Below are 22,598 nucleotides of genomic sequence, written 5' to 3' on the forward strand. Positions count from 1 at the left end.
TTCCTCAGGATAGGGACCATGGCGGGCTTATGTGAGGACGGCAATGAACCTCGGGTTCCTTAAAAGCCAGTAAGTAAGTAAGTAAGTATTATCTTGCAGATTTCATCATCGCCTGAGACTGCGCCACAAATATTTCTGTATAGCAATGGCAACTTAGCCATTCATTATAACGCAACTGAATCACTGGCTCTTGTCGTCTTCAAGATGTGGCGAATATAGAAAGATAAAGAATATTAAGATGTTGAGTCAAATGTTGCCACACTTTGTAACGCTTGTCTCTGAGACAGTAACCGTGCTGAAATCTGAACTCTTACATGCAATAAATCTAACACTCTTTTACTTACACCTAGAGTTTTTCTCTATGAATTCCATAGACTTCGCCCTAGATCGAACTTGGATAATTGGGTTCAGGACAAGCGCTGTACTTCCACATCTACCTATCTTGCCTCCCGTTTCAGTTACCTGTCATCATATCATAATCTCTTCACACGCACGCAAAATAGCCGCATACTAGCCATACCAACACATAAGACATCATCGTATTCATCATCATACACAATCTCGCTCTCGCGCTTGTGGAATACCCTACCCAGTGACATCAGAGACTGTCGGAATTTAGTAGCGTTCAAAAGCAAGCCTATTAAGCATTTTATTCCTGCGTAGAGTAGGTTTAATTTTTTACTTAATCAATAAAAGAAATGGATCTCTCTTCTGAACTTTTACAATAAACTGTCTAGCTTTTATTAATCAGTTAATCTTTTAGTACTTTGATTGTTATTGTATTTGTAAATTTAATATTAATTGTAATTATAATTTATTTTATTTATTTATTTATTTAATAATGACATATACATAAAAACGTTGCATTAGAGTACCCCGTAAGAGCAAAGCTCGTGTTCGGGGACAGTTCCGTTACATAGATATACATACTTTGTAGACAAAATACTTAAGAAAAAAGGTCACATAAAGATGATAATAAAATTAGTAAATAATAATACTAGTAATAACTGAGTGAACAAAGAGACGATGTTGAGATTGGTGGATTAATATTAACTTATTATTAGTAGTATAATTAGTACAGGTCATGTTGATATAGTAACCAAGATAAAATAGAAAAATACACTTAGGATATAAATAAACTTGTTTTACAATACATGGTACATAATATAAATACAGGGAAGTCTGTCATATAAATTTTTTAATTCTGGATCTGAAAATTTCATTGCTTAAAGTAGTCAATTCTGGATGAAATTTTATTATCGAATTATATAGCCGTGGACCATAATCTGTACTGTGTAGTAAAGCAGCAGATGTGAAACATTTCGGTTCAACTAATTTAAGAATTTCATTTCGTCTTGTGTTATGATCATGTGGCTGAGCTACAAATTTCATTCTATTTTTATGATAGAATTTCAATAAAGAGTATTTATAAATTTGGTCAATTCTAAAAACATTTAATTCGGAATGGATCAAATTTGTTGGATAATCCAGTCGCCTTTTAAAACAAATTTTGATTATACGTTTTTGCAACATAATTAGAGGACAAAGAGCAGTTTCTGTAATGCCTCCCCATCCAGTTATACCATATTGGATAACAGATTCAACTATAGTCAAATAAACCAAACGTAATACATGAGTAGGCAAGTAATGGCGAAGGTTTACAAATTTGTAAATTTAATTGTAATTGTATTCGTAATATTGTAGTTGTAATCCCCTGGTAGAGGGGAAGAGAAGGCCTGATGGCCTTATCTCTACCAGGTAAAATAAATAAATAAATAAATAAATAAATAAATAAATAAATAAATAAATAAATAAATAAATAAATAAATAAAATAAAAGATTAGGAACGAGGGATTGTGCCATGACAGAACAGTTCTCAATTAGGTAGAAGTTCACCGTAATAATCCTTGTCGTCATGAAGATAACCGATTGCCCATTCTGAGTAAGAAAATTCAATAAATTGATAAGTCCAACTTTATCTTGTCTTCCAAGATTTAATTTTCCCTTAATTTACATACATACATACATACATACAAATACACACACACACACACACACACACACACACACACACACACACACATATATATATATATATATATATATATATATATATATATAGGCTATGTAGACTATATGTGTGTATTAATATTTCGTCTACTTGAAAAGACGATGTCCATTTCACATACGAAGTCCTCCGCAATCCCCTACTGTGTATCTTCGCCATAACCCTTTTATATTATTTACAATTCATTTTTATATTTCAATATGCCTGGTGAATTACTAAATAAGTATATAATAAATTTTCAATCTTAAGATCAAAGTTGATATGTCTTAAGATTGAAAATTTATTATATACTTATTTAGTACTTCTATATTATGCCTAGAAAGTAAAACATGTAGACGTAAGAGTAGTCCGAAAGTGGCATATGTGAACAGCTGGCGTCTTTACACGATTACTATACGCCCGCATGCACATAAGTCCTTCATTCATTACGAACAGCTATAACCCGCCAAAGAGTATTGAAAAACTTGGTGTACACAGATAGACTGTGAGGAAAAACATACCCATGAGCCAACAACACTACAATGAAGAAGTGAACACAATCAAATACATAGCACAAGAAAACGGATACAATCCAAACATAATAGACAACATCATAAGAAAGACAACACAAAAACTTAACGAACACAAAAAAACACAAAACACAACACAAACACAAGAACACAAGAAATACATCACACTAACATACGAAAACAAAAACACACACAAGATCGCATCCTCATTCAGAAAACAGAAATACAACATAGCATACAGAACAGAAAACACACTACAAAGATATTTCAACACACAAACAAATAAATACAACCACACAGGCGTATACAAACTCACATGCAATAGTTGCGACAGTTTCTACATTGGACAGACAGGCAGATCATTCCAAACTCGATACAAAGAACACATTAAAGCAATAACCAGAGGACACAATACATCTACATATGCCGAACACATAACTAATGCTAACCACACTTACAATAACATAAATACAGACATGGAAATCCTACACATACAACCCAAAAACCAAAAACTCCACATACTAGAACAATATGAAATATACAGACACACCAAAACACACCCTAATCAAATTCTCAACTCACAGATCAATTTCAGAACACACACTCTATTTGGCACCACATTTCAACACTTTTCAACAATCGAACGCACCCACACAACAGGCAGCGAAGTTCGAGATGACGTCGAGATCTAGTAGGCTCTGAGGATGGTGTGAAGAAGCCCCGAAACAGCTGTACGCCGCACATGCTTACACAATTAACACGAGTAAGATCGCCATTTAATCATTTATTTATATTCAAGAGTTAAAAGTAGTGTACGAGAGATTTAACGTGGATTTTCAAAATAGTTTTATTAGAAGCAGCTTTTCTGAAGATGTCGAAAAAATGCATAAAGTATTTACACAATGTATAACGGAGAAATGGATTATACTATTCTGGCATCGGCTGCAGAATGGAAGTGTGCTAAATAGTTTGACAATTTTCCGAGGACACTTTCCCTGACACTTTGTTCCAGTCTTATTTTACTTTCCTCCAGTATATTTCGTTTTTGATTTGCATTTTCTTCATTGCTGAATAGTTATGCCAGCGAATCGAATGCGGCGCGACATAAAAAGGAACCTCGATGTAATTCTCATGCTCGGGCGGTAAAGCTGGATAATGGCCACGGCGGGTCATGAACCGCGTCCGATACGGCGCAGCACGCTTTCGTCGCGCTCATCCTTTGTTGCCAGACTGCGGATTCGCAACGCGCGGCTTGTCTGCTCCATCCCAGCACACTAGAGCGCACTTCTGGACGGCGACTCTCCTCTACTCAGTCTCTTTAATTGGGAGGACAAACTGTAATTAGAATCATGTCCTCGCCTCTCAATGGACCAAATTGAAAAGAAACGTTATGTGAAGAAATAGAATTCACACCGTTGGGTTGGAGGGTCTACTGCGGCAGCCTGCTGGTGGCTTTGTTATCACGAAGTATCTGGCTTGACTAGATCGATGACGTCAACATACGCAGGAGTGACCCGGACAGAGCTATCTATTGCGAAATTAAACGACAAAGTACTGAATTGTGATGTCAAAAATATATTTTGAAAACTTTTCGGAAATAGACGTTTAGGCTGCAGCTTACTTACTTACAAATGGCTTTTAAGGAACCCGAAGGTTCATTCCCGCCCTCACATAAGCCCGCCATCGGTCCCTATCCTGAGCAAGATTAATCCAGTCTCCATCATCATATTCCACCTCCTTCAAATCCATTTTAATATTATCCTCCCATCTACGTATCGGCCTCCCCAAAGGTCTTTTTCCCTCCGGCCTCCCAACTAACACTCTATATGCATTTCTGGATTCGCCCATACGTGCTACATGCCCTGCCCATCTCAAACGTCTTGATTTAATGTTCCTAATTATGTCAGGTGAAGAATATAATGCGTGCAGATCTGCGTTGTCTAACTTTCTCCATTCTCCTGTAACTTCATCCCTTTTAGCCCCAAATATTTTCCTAAGAACCTTATTCTCTAACACCCTTAATCTCTGTTCCTCTCTCAGAGTGAGAGTCCAAGTTTCACGACCATACAGAACAACCGGTAATATAACTGTTTTATACCTAAATTCTAACTTCAGATTTTTTGACAGCAGACTGGATGATAAAAGTTTCTCAACCGAATAATAACACGCATTTCCCATATTTATTCTGCGTTTAATTTCCTCCCGAGTATCATTTATATTATTGTTACTGTTGTTCCAAGATATTTGAATTTTTCCACCTCTTCGAAGGATAAATCTCCAATTTTTATCCTATTTCCATTTCGTACAATATTCTGGTCACAAGACATAATCATATACTTTGTCTTTTCGGTATTTATTTCCAAACCGATCACTTTACTTGCTTCAAGTAAAATTTCCGTGTTTTCCCTAATCGTTTGTGGATTTTCTGCTAACATATTCACGTCATCCGCATAGACAAGCAGCTGATGTAACCCGTTCAATTCCAAACTCTGTCTGTTATCCCGAACTTTCCTAATGGCATATCCTAAAGCGAAGTTAAAAAGTAAAGGTGATAATGTTTAGGCTACAGCTCTCCTGAAAATGAAAAAGTTCTTTCGGACACGCTATCTGTTACTGCACGGCGCTTTCCCCAAATCTATTGGCCGAATTGTATTCACATTCAATATCTTTTATTCGAGAATCATATACACGACACATAATTTTAAGGATAATCCATTTAACACCCTCCCGTCTAGTCACTAGCTACAATTTTTTTATCAACGTGTGGTCTTGAATTGTACAGGTAAAGTAATAGGTCCTTACCTCCTGCATTTTCCTATTATTATTATTATTATTATTATTATTATTATTATTATTATTATTATTATTATTATTATTATTATTATTATTATTGCAAGGTGATGCAGTATCACCTTTACTTTTTAACTTTGCTCTAGAGTATGCCATTAGGAAAGTCCAGGATAACAGAGAGGGTTTGGAATTGAACGGGTTACATCAGCTGCTTGTCTATGCGGATGACGTGAATATGTTAGGAGAAAATCCACAAACGATTAGGGAAAACACGGAAATTTTACTGGAAGCAAGTAAAGAGATAGGTTTGGAAGTAAATCCCGAAAATACAAAGTATATGATTATGTCTCGTGAGGACAATATTGTACGAAATGGAAATATAAAAATTGGAAATTTATCTTTTGAAGAGGTGGAGAAGTTCAAATATCTTGGAGCAACAGTAACAAATATAAATTATACTCGAGAGGAAATTAAACACAGGATAAATATGGGAAATGCGTTTTATTATTCGGTTGAGAAGCTTTTATCATCCAGTCTAGTGTCAAAAAATCTGAAAGTTAGAATTTATAAAACAGTTATATTACCGGTTGTTCTTTATGGTTGTGAAACTTGGACTCTCACTTTGAGAGAGGAACATAGGTTAAGGGTGTATGAGAATAAGGTGCTTAGGAAAATATTTGGGGCTAAGAGGGATGAAGTTACAGGAGAATGGAGAAAGTTACACAACACAGAACTGCACGCATTGTATTCTTCACCTGACATAATTAGGAACATTAAATTCAGACGTTTGAGATGGGCAAGGCATGTAGCACGTATGGGCGAATCCAGACATGCCTATATAGAATGTTATTTGGGAGGCCGGAGGGAAAAAGACCTTTAGAGAGGCCGAGACGTAGATGGGAAGATAATATTAAAATGGATTTGAGGGAGGTGGGATATGATGATAGAGAATGGATTACTCTTGCTGAGGATGGGGACCAATGGCGGGCTTATGTGAGGGCGGCAATGAACCTCCGGGTTCCTATAGAGCCAGTAAGTAAGCAAGTATTATTATTATTATTATTATTATTATTATTATTATTATTATTATTATTATTATTATTATTATTGCGGGAGTTGATTTATACTAAATTTTGTTTTGTGACATAATTTCACAACCACTTTCCAAGACCCGGCACTGAATTCCTCCCCCACAAAGGCATGAGATGAGAACTGCGAGATTCGCGACTTGCTCACGCCCCTTCTTAGCTTCGGAACGTCTGTCACTGCCTGATGCACTCTGCCGATAAAATGTCATTAAATTCATTGCGATGTATGCTGACTAGGATGTTAGTGGAGGTTCGAATTTCACATATAATACAGACCTACACCGTTTGTTACAGATGGTGGAAGTTCCAATATATTTTTTTTCGCACGCATGCTCTATTGTGTGATTAGAGGCGAAGTAGAAATAATTTTTGTTTCAATTATATTCGCAGAGGACCAAGGCAATTGGTTCTTGTTCTTCATGTCGCACTCTTAGAACAGTACTGTCGTAACTACCAATAGTTATATAATATGAATATTTATTTTCAGTCAATGACTTTACTATTAATATATGTAAAGTGCGAGTCCTTACATTACATGATTTAATATTGTATCAACGTTTTCGTCGGTTTCATACCAACATCATCAGATACAACATTTTATATAGCAATATCATCACTAACAGCTACATATGTCTCTTACTTACTTACTTACTGGCTTTTAAGGAACCCGAAGGTTCATTGCCGCCCTCACATAAGCCCGCCAGCGGTCCCTATCCTGTGCAAGATTAATCCAGTCTCTATCATCATACCCCACCTCCCTCAAATCCATTTTAATATTATCCTCCCATCTACGTCTCGGCCTCCCTAAAGGTCTTTTTTCCCTCCGGCCTCCCAACTAACACTCTATATGCATTTCTGGATTCGCCCATACGTGCTACATGCCCTGCCCATCTCAAACGTCTGGATTTAATGTTCCTAATTATGTCAGGTGAAGAATACAATGCATGCAGTTCTGTGTTGTGTAACTTTCTCCATTCTCCTGTAACTTCATCCCGCTTAGCCCCAAATATTTTCCTAAGCACCTTATTCTCAAACACCCTGAACCTATGTTCCTCTCTCAGAGTGAGAGTCCAAGTTTCACAACCATACAGAACAACCGGTAATATAACTGTTTTATAAATTCTAACTTTCAGATTTTTGGACAGCAGACTGGATGATAAGAGCTTCTCAACCGAATAATAACACGCATTTCCCATATTTATTCTGCGTTTAATTTCCTCCCGAGTGTCATTTATATTTGTTACTGTTGCTCCAAGATATTTGAATTTTTCCACCTCTTCGAAGGATAAATCTCCAATTTTTATATTTCCATTTCGTACAATATTCTGGTCACGAGACATAATCATATACTTTGTCTTTTCGGGATTTACTTCCGAACCGATCGCTCTACTTGCTTCAAATAAAATTATATGTCTCTACAAACCAAAATACAATATATATTAATAAGCGTACAATATGATAAAAACATTATAAAAACCAACATAATTGGGACATAAATGTGTCTTTCTTGTGTGACTACATCCTACTGTCAAATGATTAAAAGCACACTTGTGATTACAATACTTGTACAAATATGTTTGGAGGTCTTCACTGATAAAAATAATAATAAATAAAATGAAATCTGTATACTGTATTGTGTGAAGAGATGCATTACAGTCTTTGAACTATGTTAACTGATTTGTTCGTGCCCGTATTCTTGTTGCAAAAAATACCAAAACTTAGCTTTGAGTAAATGCAAGATAAACTTTTCAAAGTCGCATGACAACTCACGATTACCAAGTATCAGTATGAGCCTTGTAAACTGTGCATTTGAACTTAGAGCTACGACAGTTCTGTTTGACAGAGGATTAAATAAAGATTAGGCCTATAAAACTGCTGTATCTCAAAATTAAATTTTTGGGAGTTACGACAGTATGATGCTAGGAGTGCGATACGGAAAGGTATTCTTCCCACAGATCTCCAGTGCAGCTTATTGGCCTGCTATTCCTGGTACAGGCATTGAATGGATATCGAAAGTATGTTGGAACATGTGAAGCAGATCAAATGTTTCAAGTCGATGCCAGTGCTTGGAGCTAAGAGACATCTGGTAGTTGTATGCTAATTAGTTTGCTAGTTCATTTAAAGTTTAGTGGAAAAATTAAATGCCCGCAAGAACTAAACTGTTCCTGGAGACAATACTGAAACTGAGGAGCTTCTGTGCTTAATGAAGGAAGTTCGGGACTTGACAAAAGTTTAATTAAGTTAGCAACTTTAAGATGCCCCCACACGCTTTCCCTTTAATCCAGGTCTGGCTCTTCCGGTATCGTATCGATTCAATGCAACAGAGAAGAGAATCAGGGCGTTTCTCCATCTTGGCATAAGCAGCTTCCAGCGTATGAAAGACAAAGATTGAAACCTCTCAGTTTCATTATTCAGCCTTTAATAATAGTGGTCTATCATAATTAAAAAAACAAACGATTGAAAATCCCAGATCTTTATAATTCCGGAAAATGATAATATAGACTGGAGTAAATATAGAATTAATAAAATATGCTCCAAACATCGTAAAACAAAGATTACTCGATATTTTCAGTATTTGTTGGAGAACATATAACATCCCAATTGAATGGCTGAAAGGGAAAATATAGCCTATCCGATTTTTAAGAAGGGCAACCATTAGGACTGTAGAAACTACAGAGGAATAAGTTCACTCAATACGTCATACAAATTATATAGTACGAAGATTGTAAATCGGCGAATTCAGAAAATTAGCGAAAACCTACTTGTAGAAGAATAACATGAATTCAGACTAGGACGCTCTTGCAGCGACTGTGTATTTGTATTAGATCACTTGATTAAAAAAAGAAGAGAATTCAATCTTCCAACGTTTTTAATTTTTATCGATTTAGAAAAGGCGTTCGATAGAGTATTACGGAACAAGCTGTGGACCATAATGTTAAATAAAGGATTTCCAATTCACATAATTAAAGTTGTACAGAGTTTATATGTAAATACATCCACAAGTAAGGAAACTGGTAAAAATGGAAATGAAATATATCTAAATCAGGGAGTGAAACAAGGTTGCCCTTTATCCCCAACACTTTTTAACATTTATATTGACGCAATCATTCGTGAAAGGCAAAGTATATATTTTAAGAATTTTATTATTAATGATCGCTAAGAGCTAAAATAGTCATAGAAGGTAAAATAATCCAACAAGTTAACTCCTTCAATTACCTAGGGTGCAATGTATCATACTGCCAGAAAAACTATGTAACTTATAAAGTGAATAAGTTCCAAGGAATGTGTGGCACTATAAGAAGGATCTTAGGACGTAAAACTTTGAAGTCCACACAACTTTAAGTTTTATAAAGTTATGTCAGTCCGTATGCTCACATACGGCAGCGAGAACTGGACTTGGAATAAATCAGACAGAAGGAAGATAGAGGCTGCAGAGATGAGATTTTTGAGATCGGTTGCGGGGTTTACTCTCTTAGATCATAAAAGATCTGAAGACATACGTGCTGATGTTAAGATTTTTAACCTCAATGACAAATTATTACAATGTAAAGAAGACTGGAAAGAACATACTATTCAGCGTATGCATGAAGACAGGTTCCCAAAATTACTTTTGAACTATACCCCAGTTGGACGACAGAATATAGGTAGACCTTATAATAGATGGGAAGATCAATTTCTCTGAGAAGGAACGGACCAAATGGCCCAAACCTTGATGATGATGATGATGATGATGATGATGATGATGATGATGATGATGATGATGATATAGACTTCATATTTGACAGAAAGTATGACAGACCCTAAAACCATCAAAACCTAAAATTACATGATAGGCCTAAGTTTTGAAATTTAATTTAGACAATACAGTAGATGGTCAAAATATTTAAAGGTAATTAATACTTTACATAGACATAAAACCATCTATTTTCTAATGTTATATGAAAAGTGTCCAAGTTTCCACAATGGAAAAATATATGCTAATACCTAAACTAAAGCGTAGCCCAACTTTTATACCAGTGTTGCTTGATATTGAACTCCGTATCTCAAGACCTCGAATAGTTGTTGATTAATAAATGTACAGATTATTGTGTTCCAAGGCAAAGGATAATTCTTGCATTTCAAGTGTATTTATATTTCCGTTTCGGTAGGTTTCTATTAAAGTTATAAAATCATCGGTTTAGTCTTCATCTTGGGACGAAGACAAAAGTTGCAATCTGACATCAGCTGCAAATACATGAATCTGAAGTCTAGCCTTCGATATATAAGTAAGATGACAATCTATACTACGCATGCATCTTGAGTATAGCGTTATAATATCTTCAATTTCTAACTAGCATTCCTAATATGGAAGTACCAATTCCAAAGTTTGTTGTGTTCCACATTAAAATTTTTTCCCACCTACTGTGCACAGATCTAATAAAATCTTTCATTTAAATACAGAGTGTTTCATAAGTACATGCAAATATTTTGTGGGTGTAATGTAGAGTAAATGTTCTATACAACGTTTTGTGAAGAGCCTTAATTTCCGAGTCTGGCTGCATGTAATTCTTTGCTAGGCTAAACAACATGAATAAGCCTTCATGTAAATACTGTGACAGCCGGGAAACGATCTCACGACCGGCAGAAGGAGGGCAAGGTCGGTCGTGGCTCGGCGCGGCAAATGAAGTTGCGCGCGCATCTGCTTCCTGGGGCATGTGCTGTGGCGTAGAGAGGAGAGGAGAGACGGCGACCGCGGCAGAGAGGGAAGAAATCCAGAGAATTCGGGAGGTGCCATCTTCTGGACATCCGTAGAAATTTCCAGCATCGTACTTTCCCGAAACTATGGTTTGGTTATAAAAGAAGAGACGCAAGTGAGCTGAGCAGTCGTTGGACAGCAAGCCAGCCAGTCTTGTGTAGCAGTGAAGCCAGCTTCGAGACCGGAGTTCGACTTGAGTGTGTCCGCAGCTGTGTGAGCGTCCGAAGTTCTGAGTTCGAGTGCAGTGGACCGCAGTTTGGGGACCTGAGTTCGAAGTTCAGTGGACTGTCTCTGAAAGTCTGGGGATCGAGATACTGTGAACTCGAGTGACTGAGCTAGAAGAACTAGCCAAGGCAAACGAACTGTGAACTGAGAACTGACAGTTCTGTGTTGTAAATAGTGCTTTGTGAACATTAGTTAATATTAGCAGTACAATGTTGTTCTCAATAATCCAAGTAAATTGTCATTGTCGTCTGTGGAGTGCAATAAAGAATACTGTGTTGCTGTGTGGAGTGGAAATCCCATTGTTGACGGGAGTGTTTAAATTAAATTGTAAAAAGGAATTATTGTCGTAACAATAAAAGTTACATTCTTGTTTTGTATTAAAGTTACAATACTTTGTGGATGTAATGTAGAGTTAAAATAAGGTTAAAATGGTCTATACAACGTTTTCTGAAAAATCTTAGTTTCCAAGTTTGGATGCAATACATAGGCCAATGTAACACCTTGCTGGGCTAATCAAAACGAGTACACGTCAATACACGTATTTAGAGGTACTGGTGTTTAGCATAGGAGAATATTATTATGTACTGCATTGTAGCCCGGGAATTAAGGATTTTCATAAAAATTATATATACATTTTAGTTTTATTTTTACCTGTACATTACGTGTACTTAATTAAGAATCACCCTGTATAGAGTTATTTTCAAATATAATAACATTCCGAGCATGTCGTCACTTGTGTTACGTTTTAACTGAAACACAATAATACATTATGCAACGAGCCTATAATGGTAGTAATTAAGACGCGAGTATGTTTATGAAACGAGCGCAAGCGTCTTAATTACCATTATAGGCAAGTTTCATACGACTTTTTATGCTCGACCATATTTCTAACTTGAAATTATTCATAAGTATTCATGTTATTCTTATCTGACTGAGGAGCGGAACTGACCTAGTGCAATATCTCGTAAATTGTGAGATGTGCGCAGACGCGAAAGTATTGATTTTTTCCGAGAAACGAATGTCATTAACCTTGATATAACCTTGAAATTGGTTTAGGCATTGAAAAACGAGATGACGAATTGAATTTATTTGAATATTATTTACAATTAACGCTAATTATTATAGTAACAGAACATAACCTTCTGCGACAGTATTGGATTTCCAGCCTCCGTGACGTTTCGCTAGTTGTCTTTCCATTGCATATCGGAGAATAATCGATACTTGCGCTTTCATATTGCTTTCTGATTGGTGGAAAACCTGAACTTTAATGAATAGGTGTACTTTAATGAGGTCCATTAAAGGGCTGCTACGAGGTGTATAATTACTACATTTCGGCATGTTCGAGCATAACATTTTTAATGAAACTGATCATGTTTCATGTGAGTTATCCAAGGTTGAATTGATTCGTAGATAGTCTATTGAATAAGAAAACATATATTAAGATACATCATAGATGTAATAGGCCTATTTGTGTGTAGAAAGATAGCACGCTGAAAACCACTTTTTCTGGTAACATGTTCATTTTCCGTGCTAATTAGCTACAGGAAAGCCATAGACGCATCACTCTGGAGTCTTATCAAAGCAAAGTTACCCGCGACGACTTGGGCACCTTTTGTTCCAAGCGGCGCTATGTGGGTCATACTTGCTACATGTTTTGTCTCTTTAACACTGACGAGGATTCGGTTTTATCGCCCCATTTCACTCTATTATGACGACTGAGTCAATCACGTGATTGCTGGTTCCATTAGCGCCGAGGGCGGGCGGCCCATCACCTGTCAGGGCCTCACGGAGCCTGCCTGCTTGTGCGACGACACCGCGACTGTCACATCCAGAGTTCACACATTTTAATTCGTTTACTTTGTGTCGTCATCAAGATCACGTTGTAGCTTCCAAGCAACTGGTGATAACACGATTGAGATGCGTTCGAGAATCCACGTAGATTTACCGGACATTCGTATTACAGTTAGGAACATTTCGGAAAAATCAAACTATGTAATCGACCGTAGCGAGTTTCGAACCCCAGAGCGAGAGTAGTCTCACTCCGTACCTGGAGATCAACCCACATCCCACAGAGCAGTCCTACAATGTTAAGCTAGTCCTCGCATTTGTCCTACGTTTTGTACTCGTACGTTGCCAAATGCATTTCCGTTAAGTTTATTTCCTACAAGAACATTAAAAAAATATAAATAAGTGAAATTACCTTACGTGCATCGAAATAAAGATGAACTGTCGTTTCTGAATTTCCACTGGCATTTCTATAATTCCAAGGGAAAACACTGATCAATTGACTAACTGTACAGTTTAAGCAAATGTGACTAATTGGCATGCAGTACAAATTTGTATATTACAGAGCTGCCAACCTTTCTGTAATTCCCCAGTACGCGTACTCTTCAGGCAGTCAGATGAAAGCATATTATGTAATAACAGTCTACTATACTTACAAGTCACCTGTCACTTCTTCTGGGTAAAATGCTTTGTAGCATGTTTTACATCTAGCAATCACTTTTCCGCAAATTTATTCTTCAAGCATACTTCTTGTGATGTCATGTTATTCTCAATCAGAAGTTTTTCCAATGTTCATGTATTTAATTTAGACCTGAACTCTGTACGATTTTTTCTCACAATATCGAAGACTTTGGTTTTTTCGCTGTATGTATACATAGGCTATTTCTGGTAGCGTGGAAGAGAAGGCGTGAAGGCCTTAACACCACCAAAATAAATCAATTTATTATTATTATTTTTTTTTGTATGATTTTTTCTCACAACACCGAAGACTTCGTTTTTTCGCTGTGTGTATACATATCTTTGGTGGCGTGGAAGAGAAGGCCTGATGTCCTTAAAACCACCAGAATAAAAATGTAATAAATTACTCCAAACAATGGGAATATAGCAGAGATTGTGCACGAAGATAATTGTGCATCATTATTTTTAGTAGGTTATTTTACGACGCTTTATCAACATCTTAGGTTATTTAGCGTCTGAATGAGATGAAGGTGATAATGCCGGTGAAATGAGTCCGGGGTCCAACACCGAAAGTAACCCAGCATTTGCTCATATTGGGTTGAAGGAAAACCCCGGAAAAAAAATCAATCATGTAACTCGCCCCGACCGGGAATCGAACTCGGGCCACCTGGTTTCGCGGCCAGACGCGCTGACCGTTACTCCACAGGTGTGGACTAATTGTGCATCATCGTTTACGTAAATTAAAACAAATTAAAATTAACATGATACAAACATTGTTTAAGAAATAGCCTATAGGAAATAAAGAAGCAATGAAAATGTATGCCTTAACGAATAAAATACTTAATATGTACCGCGTTTATATTTGTAAATTTATTTCATCTCTCACTTTCATTTGATAATGAAATAACGCACACCAAATCAGAAGTCTGTCCCGTGTCTGGTGGGGAGAATATCGGAGTTTCAATGGAATCTTCATCTCCAGTAAATCATGGATGTTAACATTGTCTTCTTTGTGCATAGTATTTCGTTTACGACTGCAAACAATATTTGATAATAGATATATTATTCATATAATTTCGATTATTGTCACGCTTTATTCAGTGATTTATCCCAGAAACTGCAACGTGTTCATAATGCGTGTGTTCGTTTTATTTGTAATGTCCGCTACTACGACCACATTTCGCCTTCTTTCGATAAATGATTGTGGCTCAGGTTATATGAGAGGAGAAAGTTACATTCCCTTTCTCTCTTATACCGAATTTTGCACACCTCTACTCCCTCTTACTTATCTGTCCGATTCCACAGTCTTTCTCGGTATCATAACTTAAATACTCGGTCACAATATGATAACACGCTAGAAATACCACTGCACACATCATCTCTTTATTCTTCATCTTTCACTGTTGCTACTTCTCGTCACTGGAATTCTCTGCCGCCTGAAGTCAAGGGCTGCCGAACTTTAATTTCCTTTAAATGTAAATTAGAAAAATATCTTATGATGAGTTGCCAGACCTAACGCGTTGAAAATATTTAATGAAATGTGTTCCACTGTATTTATTTTTATTTATTTTTTTTTGTTTCTTATTTTTATTGTGTAATCATGTAAATCATGTTTATTTATCACTTAACGCCAATACGTATCCCATTGTGTTGTTTTTTTATTATTAATCTATTTTTTTTGTTTACATTTTATTCACTTGTCGGTTTCTGGTTTAATTATGTGAATCCTACTTAATTGTAATCTAATACTAATATGTATACTAATGTGTTTATTTTTATTTTTACTGTGTACATTCTTTTTATTGAATTATCGGCTTCTGTTTTTATGTGATTCGTATTTCATTCTAACAACATTAATATGTATTCCACTGTGTTTATTTTTATTTTATGAGGTAAATTTTTATGTAACTACCTCTTTTGATCTCATTATATACCTAAATTCTATCAGTATGTAATTACTTAATTCCGATCCAGTTTTATGTTCAACTATGTAAGCAAGTTTTAATCCTGGTTGAGTGTAAGAGAAGACCTTACGGCCTTAACTCTGCCAGGTTAAATAAAGCCATTATTATTATTATTATTATTATTATTATTATTATTATTATTATTATTATAACGAGGAAGAATAATTTCACATATTTCGTTAGAGCGATTGAAAACTCTTCTTTCAAAAGTAATATATTTAGAGTGACAACTGCGTTAAAATATAATGTATCGTGAAAGCGAAATAGAACGTAGATTTCTGAATCGCTGCAGGACATCACTGCCTGGATTATTCGTGTCAATGACGACCAGTTCGCATGCACGCCACATACTGTGAATCATATCATACGCTGCTAAGCAGTCCGAGGCTCTTCACTTGTAATTTAAACAGACGCCGTGTTGTGTTGTGACTAATGATTTGATTTTTGTGCCGCAGTCAAACAGACTGCAGTCCATCACGCGACCAGAGTCAATAAAGGAGCGGACATATCTACAGTATTTGATCGAGCTTAAGTAAACGACACGGCTGCTCTGTTGACACTCACGCCTCGCCGGCCGCGCCTTTTTGTTTCACAGCTCCGTGGCCTAATCGCGTTACTATGATTCAAGAAGTTCCGAACACCGACATTCCGCGGCACACGACTTAAATGATTTCCAATAACATTACAGCAACTAATATTGCTTGTAAATAAATATGGGAAATGCCCGTTATTATTCGGTTGAGAAACTTTTGCCATCTAGTCTTCTGACAAAAAATCTGAAAGTTAGAATTTATAAAACAGTTATATTACCGGTTGTTCTTTATGGTTGTGAAACTTGGACTCTCACTTTGAGAGAGGAACAGAGATTAAGGGTGATTGAGAATAAGGTGCTTAGCAAAATATTTGGGGCTAAGAGGGATGAAGTTACAGGAGAATGGAGAAAGTTACACAACACAGAACTGCACGCATTGTATTCTTCACCTGACATAATTAGGAACATTAAATCCAGACGTTTGAGATGGGCAGGACATGTAGCAAGTATGGGCGAATCCAGAAATGCGTATAGATTGTTAGTTGTGAGGCCGGAGGGAAAAAGACCTTTGGAGAGGCCGAGACGTAGATGGGAGGATAATGTAAATGGATTTGAGAGAGGTGGGATATGATGGTAGAGACTGGATTAATCTTGCTCAGGATAGGGACCAATGGCGGGCTTATGTGAGGGCGGCAATGAACCTCCGGGTTCCTTAAAAGCCAGTAAGTAAGTAAGTAAGTAAGTAAGTAAATAAGTAAGTAATATTGCTTGCATATTATGTCTCATCACTAGGGCTAGGATTTTGATGACCTATAAATTATACAAAAATGTCCTGAAAACAATGCATTTATGACCTAAAAACTTTCAAAAATGCCCTTAAAAATGCCCTAAAAATTGATCTTACATTCTAAAATTGGCTTAGTAGGAAAAGTGCTACTTAATATTTAGACTAGTAATTAAATTAAATTCTAGTACCATCATTTAAGTTTATTTAATTTTACATAATTTTTTCTAAGTAGTACACTTTAATTAATTATTTTACCTGATGTAGTTTCCATGTAGTCCACCACAAGGCCACTCTTATCCGGAATTAGCAAGTATAGAGGAGTCTATATTGAAGGGGTGGTTGGACTGATCCATTACATGGGGTGTACTACGTTAAAATGGCAATATTTGTGTAGAAAAACGATTAAAATATTGTACAAAATAATGGGAATTATCCACCGGCGCAGCTCGGTCGGTTAAGGCGCTTGCCTGCCGATCCGGAGTTGCTCTCGAGCGCGGGTTCGATTCCCGCTAAGGCTGATTATCTGGTTGGGTTTTTTCTGAGGTTTTTCCCATCCGTAAGGCAAATGTCAGGTAATCTATGGCGAATCCTCGGCCTCATCTCGCCAAATATCCTATCACTATCACCAACTCCATCGACGCTAAATAACCTCGTAGTTGATACAGCGTCGTTAAATAACCAAGTAAAAAATAAAGGGTATTAATGGACAAAATATGTAGACAAAATATCAAAGGAAATAAACATTATTTTATATTAATAATGGGGATTTATGGCCAAAATTAAATGAAAATGCCTAACAAAAATAACCGCATAAAACAAAAGATGCTCTTATGAGTTGAAACTGGCAAAAAATGCAAAAAAAATGCCCTAACAAATATGTCTTAAAACACTCAGTTTATCACATAACATATAAATACTAAAGCGGCTATGTATCTGGCTTACTAGAAAAAAGATGCAATTTCATCAAAATCCTAGCCCTACTCATCACCCAACATTTTCTGAACACTTCTACCCGACTTTCCGCCAAAAGGCCGGCAGATCAACTCCGAGATATCCTTTACATTGTACGTATCTTACTTGTAGTAGCCTAATTAAATTTGACTCTACCACCACCTGACCGTCTTCCCACAGAATATAAAAAAAAACAAACAGGATATCAATTTTACAGAAAGACAAACACGAATCAAGGCAGGAATTAACGAAAAACGGGGAAAACGAACAGAGAAAGGCAACAGGGAAAGAATTGCGGCAAGTGGGACGAATTAGGGAAATTGGAAAAGAACTGGGGAAGTGGCAAGGAATCAATGAAAGAGAAACCAGTGAAGAAGAATGGGAACTAATGAAGAAATTTGGGAACTTATCGATGGAATTGGGAAAGTAAGAACCAAGCAAACATATATAGGAACGAGTCAAGGGCAAAGGGATACGGGAAGAAATAGATTAAAGGAAACGAAGTCAACGAGTGAGTAAATGAGTAACGAAATTACATTAAATTTAGAGTATGTAAAAGATTTACTGTCGTTATCTTACAGTCACTAACACATGCTGGAAATGTTCTATTTAGGAGAAGGCACGTCTAGAAATTGGAGGCCTGCCAGTGAGGAAGTCCATGGACTCTGCTTGTTCTGTTACAGGTCATAATGTGTTAGCTGAAGATCTGCCACTAGAATTCGAACCCATGGCTCTACTTCATGTTTAGAGATCATTATTTAATCACCCTATATTAGTACATTATGCAACGAGCCTATAATGGCAGTAATTAAGACGCGAGTATGTTTGTTTATGTAACGAGCGCAAGCGAGTTTCATAATTTTCATACGAGCGTCTTAATTACCATTATAGGCAAGTTTCATACGACTTTTTATGCTTGACCATATTTCTAACTTGAAATTATTCATAAGTTTTTATGTTATGGTTACGTAGTGACGAACGGAATTGCCCTGAATTGTGAGATGTGCGCAGACGCGAAAGTATTAATTTTTTCCGAGGCACGAATATCATTGGAAATTGATTTAGAATTGAAAAACGAGATGACAAATTGAATTTATTTGAATATTAATTACAATTAACGCTAATTATTATAGTAACAGAACATAACCTTCTGCGACAGTATTGGATTTCCAGCCTCCGTGACTTTTCGCTAATTGTCTTTCGATTGCATATCCGAGAATAATCGATACTTGCGGTTTTATAATGGTACAAAGGTGATTTGTCATTGGCTGAACAACTGAATTATAATGAATATGTGTACTTTAATGAGGTGCATTAAAGGGCTACTACCAGGTGTATAATTACTACATTTCGGCATGGAAGAGCATAAAAAATATTAAGACATGGTACATCAACTGGAGGTGCTATTGATTGGAGTGTTATCCGTGACGCAATGGGACAACCAATATAACTAAGAAACATAGTCATTATTGAGAGCCAAAGAAACAGAATTAGTTAAATATGCAGATGTGTGAAGAGGCTGGTGTTTTGCATGTAGATTAAGTCATTCCTGCGCATTAGGCCTACTTTTTCCTTATCGTTTTCAAGGAACTGCAATATATTGGTTTTCAAGACTTACACAACATACAGAGTAACCTGCTTTTCATAGTCATGGTGATTAGTATCTCTAATTACGAGGCCCACTAGCCAAACTTTTCGCAAGTAAAATCTGTTTATATCATAAAATATTGTTCCGGAGCCGGGTATCGGTCCCGGGACCCTTCGCGTAGCGCGCGAACGCTCTACCGACTGAGCTACCCCAGGAACTATACACGACACCGTCACAATTTTTCCTTTATATCCACACAACTCACATGAGCTGATATGACGCCAGAACTCAGCTATGAGTGCACACCAATGATGTGTGACTTTAAATATTGTGGCTTTCTGTTAACGTACCTCCAGTAACGAATGTATTATGCAAATCTAGCTTTCAGCTCATGTGAGTTGTGTGGATATAAAGGAAAATTTGTGATGGTGTCGTGTATAGTTCCTGGGGTAGCTCAGTCGGTAGAGCGTTCGCGCGCTAAGCGAAGGGTCCCGGGATCGATACCCGGCTCGGGAACAATTTTTCCTTGACATTATTCAAACTTGCTTTACAGGGAGCTACTACCTGAAAGCTAGATTTGCATGATCATAAGATATTGTTTGTAAACTTTTGTGTGACTTACATTAATTAATTCTCGAAATCTTGAACTCTTCTATTCCTTCGTACCTGTCGTCTCGTTTCACTTACCTTTCTTCCCACCATAATCTCAACACACGCTCTCGTCATGAAACAATACTAACAATACCATCCCATCGCACCTCCTCATACTCATCTTCTTTCACAATAGCCCTGCCAAGACTCTGGAATTCGCTACCTGCTAGCATCAGGGACTGTCGAAATAAAATTGAATTCAAACGAAAACTTACTAGGCACTTGGTCAGTAATTGATTACTTGTAAATAGTTTCTTTAATCTATCACAAAATATTTCAATATTCAGTAATTTCATCACTATACAATTTTGTTATTCTAGATTTAATTTGTAATTCAGTAAATATAAAATATTCTTTGTTTCTCTATGATAAATTATCTAGCTTTAATTATTCAGGTAATCTTTTCGTACTTTGATTTTATTGTAATTGTAAATTTAATACTAATTGTAATATTATTTGTAATTGTAATTGTAAATTTAATACTAATTGTAATTTTATTGTTGATATTGTAGTTGGAATCTCCTGGTAGAGGGGCAGAGAAGGCCTGACGGCCTTATCTCTACCAGGTTAAATAAATAAATACTAATACTAATACTAATTAATTATCTTAGAAAGCAAATTGTTTGAATATATGTGCCTGAAGATGCCAAATAGGCGAAAACTTTAGCAGTCAATCTTTTAACTTCAATGAATTATTTATATTTATAAATATTTGTTGTTGTTTTTAAATACTGATAAGTCATTTAAACTGAACAAATACAATAAATATTCATATTATATTACATAACGTTTACTGACAATATTATCACACTGACGTAATAATTTGTTTGTTTTTTACAAGTGCGCTTAAATACAGGAGAATGCGTAAGTATATCGGTTCATAATGAAGTCTACTCCAGACGTTTTCACCTGACTGTAGTCTCCTTTGCTTGTTCGCTTCTCATCCCGTATTTCCACGTCATGAGGCCCGTATAAATTTTCTCATACAAATAATCTGAGAACAGAGTAATATTTTAATTTTTTATCCCCTGTAACAAAACTGGACACATCACATTATCACACGACCGGATGTAGTGTTACTTAGTTGCGTGCACGGCGCCACGTGACCCCACTATCTCGCTTCCCAATTGGTTCTCAAGCCAAGGACACGTGACCTGACAGGAGACACGGCGAGAGAAATCGCGTGTCTGTAATCGATTGATCGTTCTGCTGCTCAGCGTGATGAATCTGTTGCACCTTGTGTAATATAAAGCCCTCCCCAAAGCACGTATGTTCGTTGCCCGATCAAGACTCTTATCGCAAGTGCTCCCTCCGTTTCTTTCGCTCTTAAGCACTCAGATTATAAGGTGCGTGCCAGTTCCTTAGATTCTTCTTCGTCCTAGCAATAGCATCGACGACTTCTCTATTGCTATCTGTGATCAGCATTTTCTGGCCTGCTATTTTTATTCTTCTTTCTGCCTAGTCCTGCAAGGTAGGCCAAACCTTTGAAGGCCTTGTTTTATTTAAAAAATATCATCTCATCAGCGATTTATATGCTTTTCATCTTTTTCAAGCTCTAGTTATTTAGTTCAATTAAAATGTGTCTCAGTGAAACGTACAGCAGAGTTCGTTTAGGTCAGTTTCTGTCAGATGCGTTTCCAATTCACTGTAGGCTAAAGCAAGGAGATGCACTATCACCTTTACTTTTTAACTTTGCTCTAGAGTATGCCATTAGGAAAGTCCAGGATAACAGAGAGGGTTTGGAATTGAACGGGTTACATCAGCTGCTTGTCTATGCGGATGACGTGAATATGTTAGGAGAAAATCCACAAACGATTAGGGAAAACACGGGAATTTTACTGGAAGCAAGTACAGAGATAGGTTTGGAAGTAAATCCCGAAAAGACAAAGTATATGATTATGTCTCGTGACGAGAATATTGTACGAAATGGAAATATAAAAATTGGAGATTTATCTTTTGAAGAGGTGGAGAAGTTCAAATATATTGGAGCAACAGTAACAAGTATAAATGATACTCGGGAGGAAATTAAACACAGAATAAATATGGGAAATACCTGTTATTATTCGGTTGAGAAGCTTTTATCATCCAGTCTGCTGTCAAAAATTCTGAAAGTTAGAATTTATAAAACAGTTATATTCCCTGTTGTTCTTTATGGTTATGAAACTTGGACTCTCACATTGAGAGAGGAACATAGGTTAAGGGTGTTTGAGAATAAGGTGCTTAGGAAAATATTTGGGGCTAAGGGGG

The 22,598-nt window shown here is 36.6% G+C and overlaps 1 non-coding gene across 1 annotated transcript; it reads left to right on the plus strand.

Annotated features, from left to right (window-relative positions):
• The first annotated feature begins 20,142 nt into the window (after positions 1 to 20,142).
• TRNAS-GCU (transfer RNA serine (anticodon GCU)) lies at positions 20,143 to 20,216 on the plus strand. The gene has a single exon. It is a non-coding gene; the product is annotated as a tRNA-Ser (tRNA).
• Positions 20,217 to 22,598: the final 2,382 nt, after the last annotated feature.

Source organism: Periplaneta americana, chromosome 16 (assembly GCF_040183065.1).
Source record: "Periplaneta americana isolate PAMFEO1 chromosome 16, P.americana_PAMFEO1_priV1, whole genome shotgun sequence".
Taxonomy (NCBI): Eukaryota; Metazoa; Arthropoda; class Insecta; order Blattodea; family Blattidae; genus Periplaneta; species Periplaneta americana.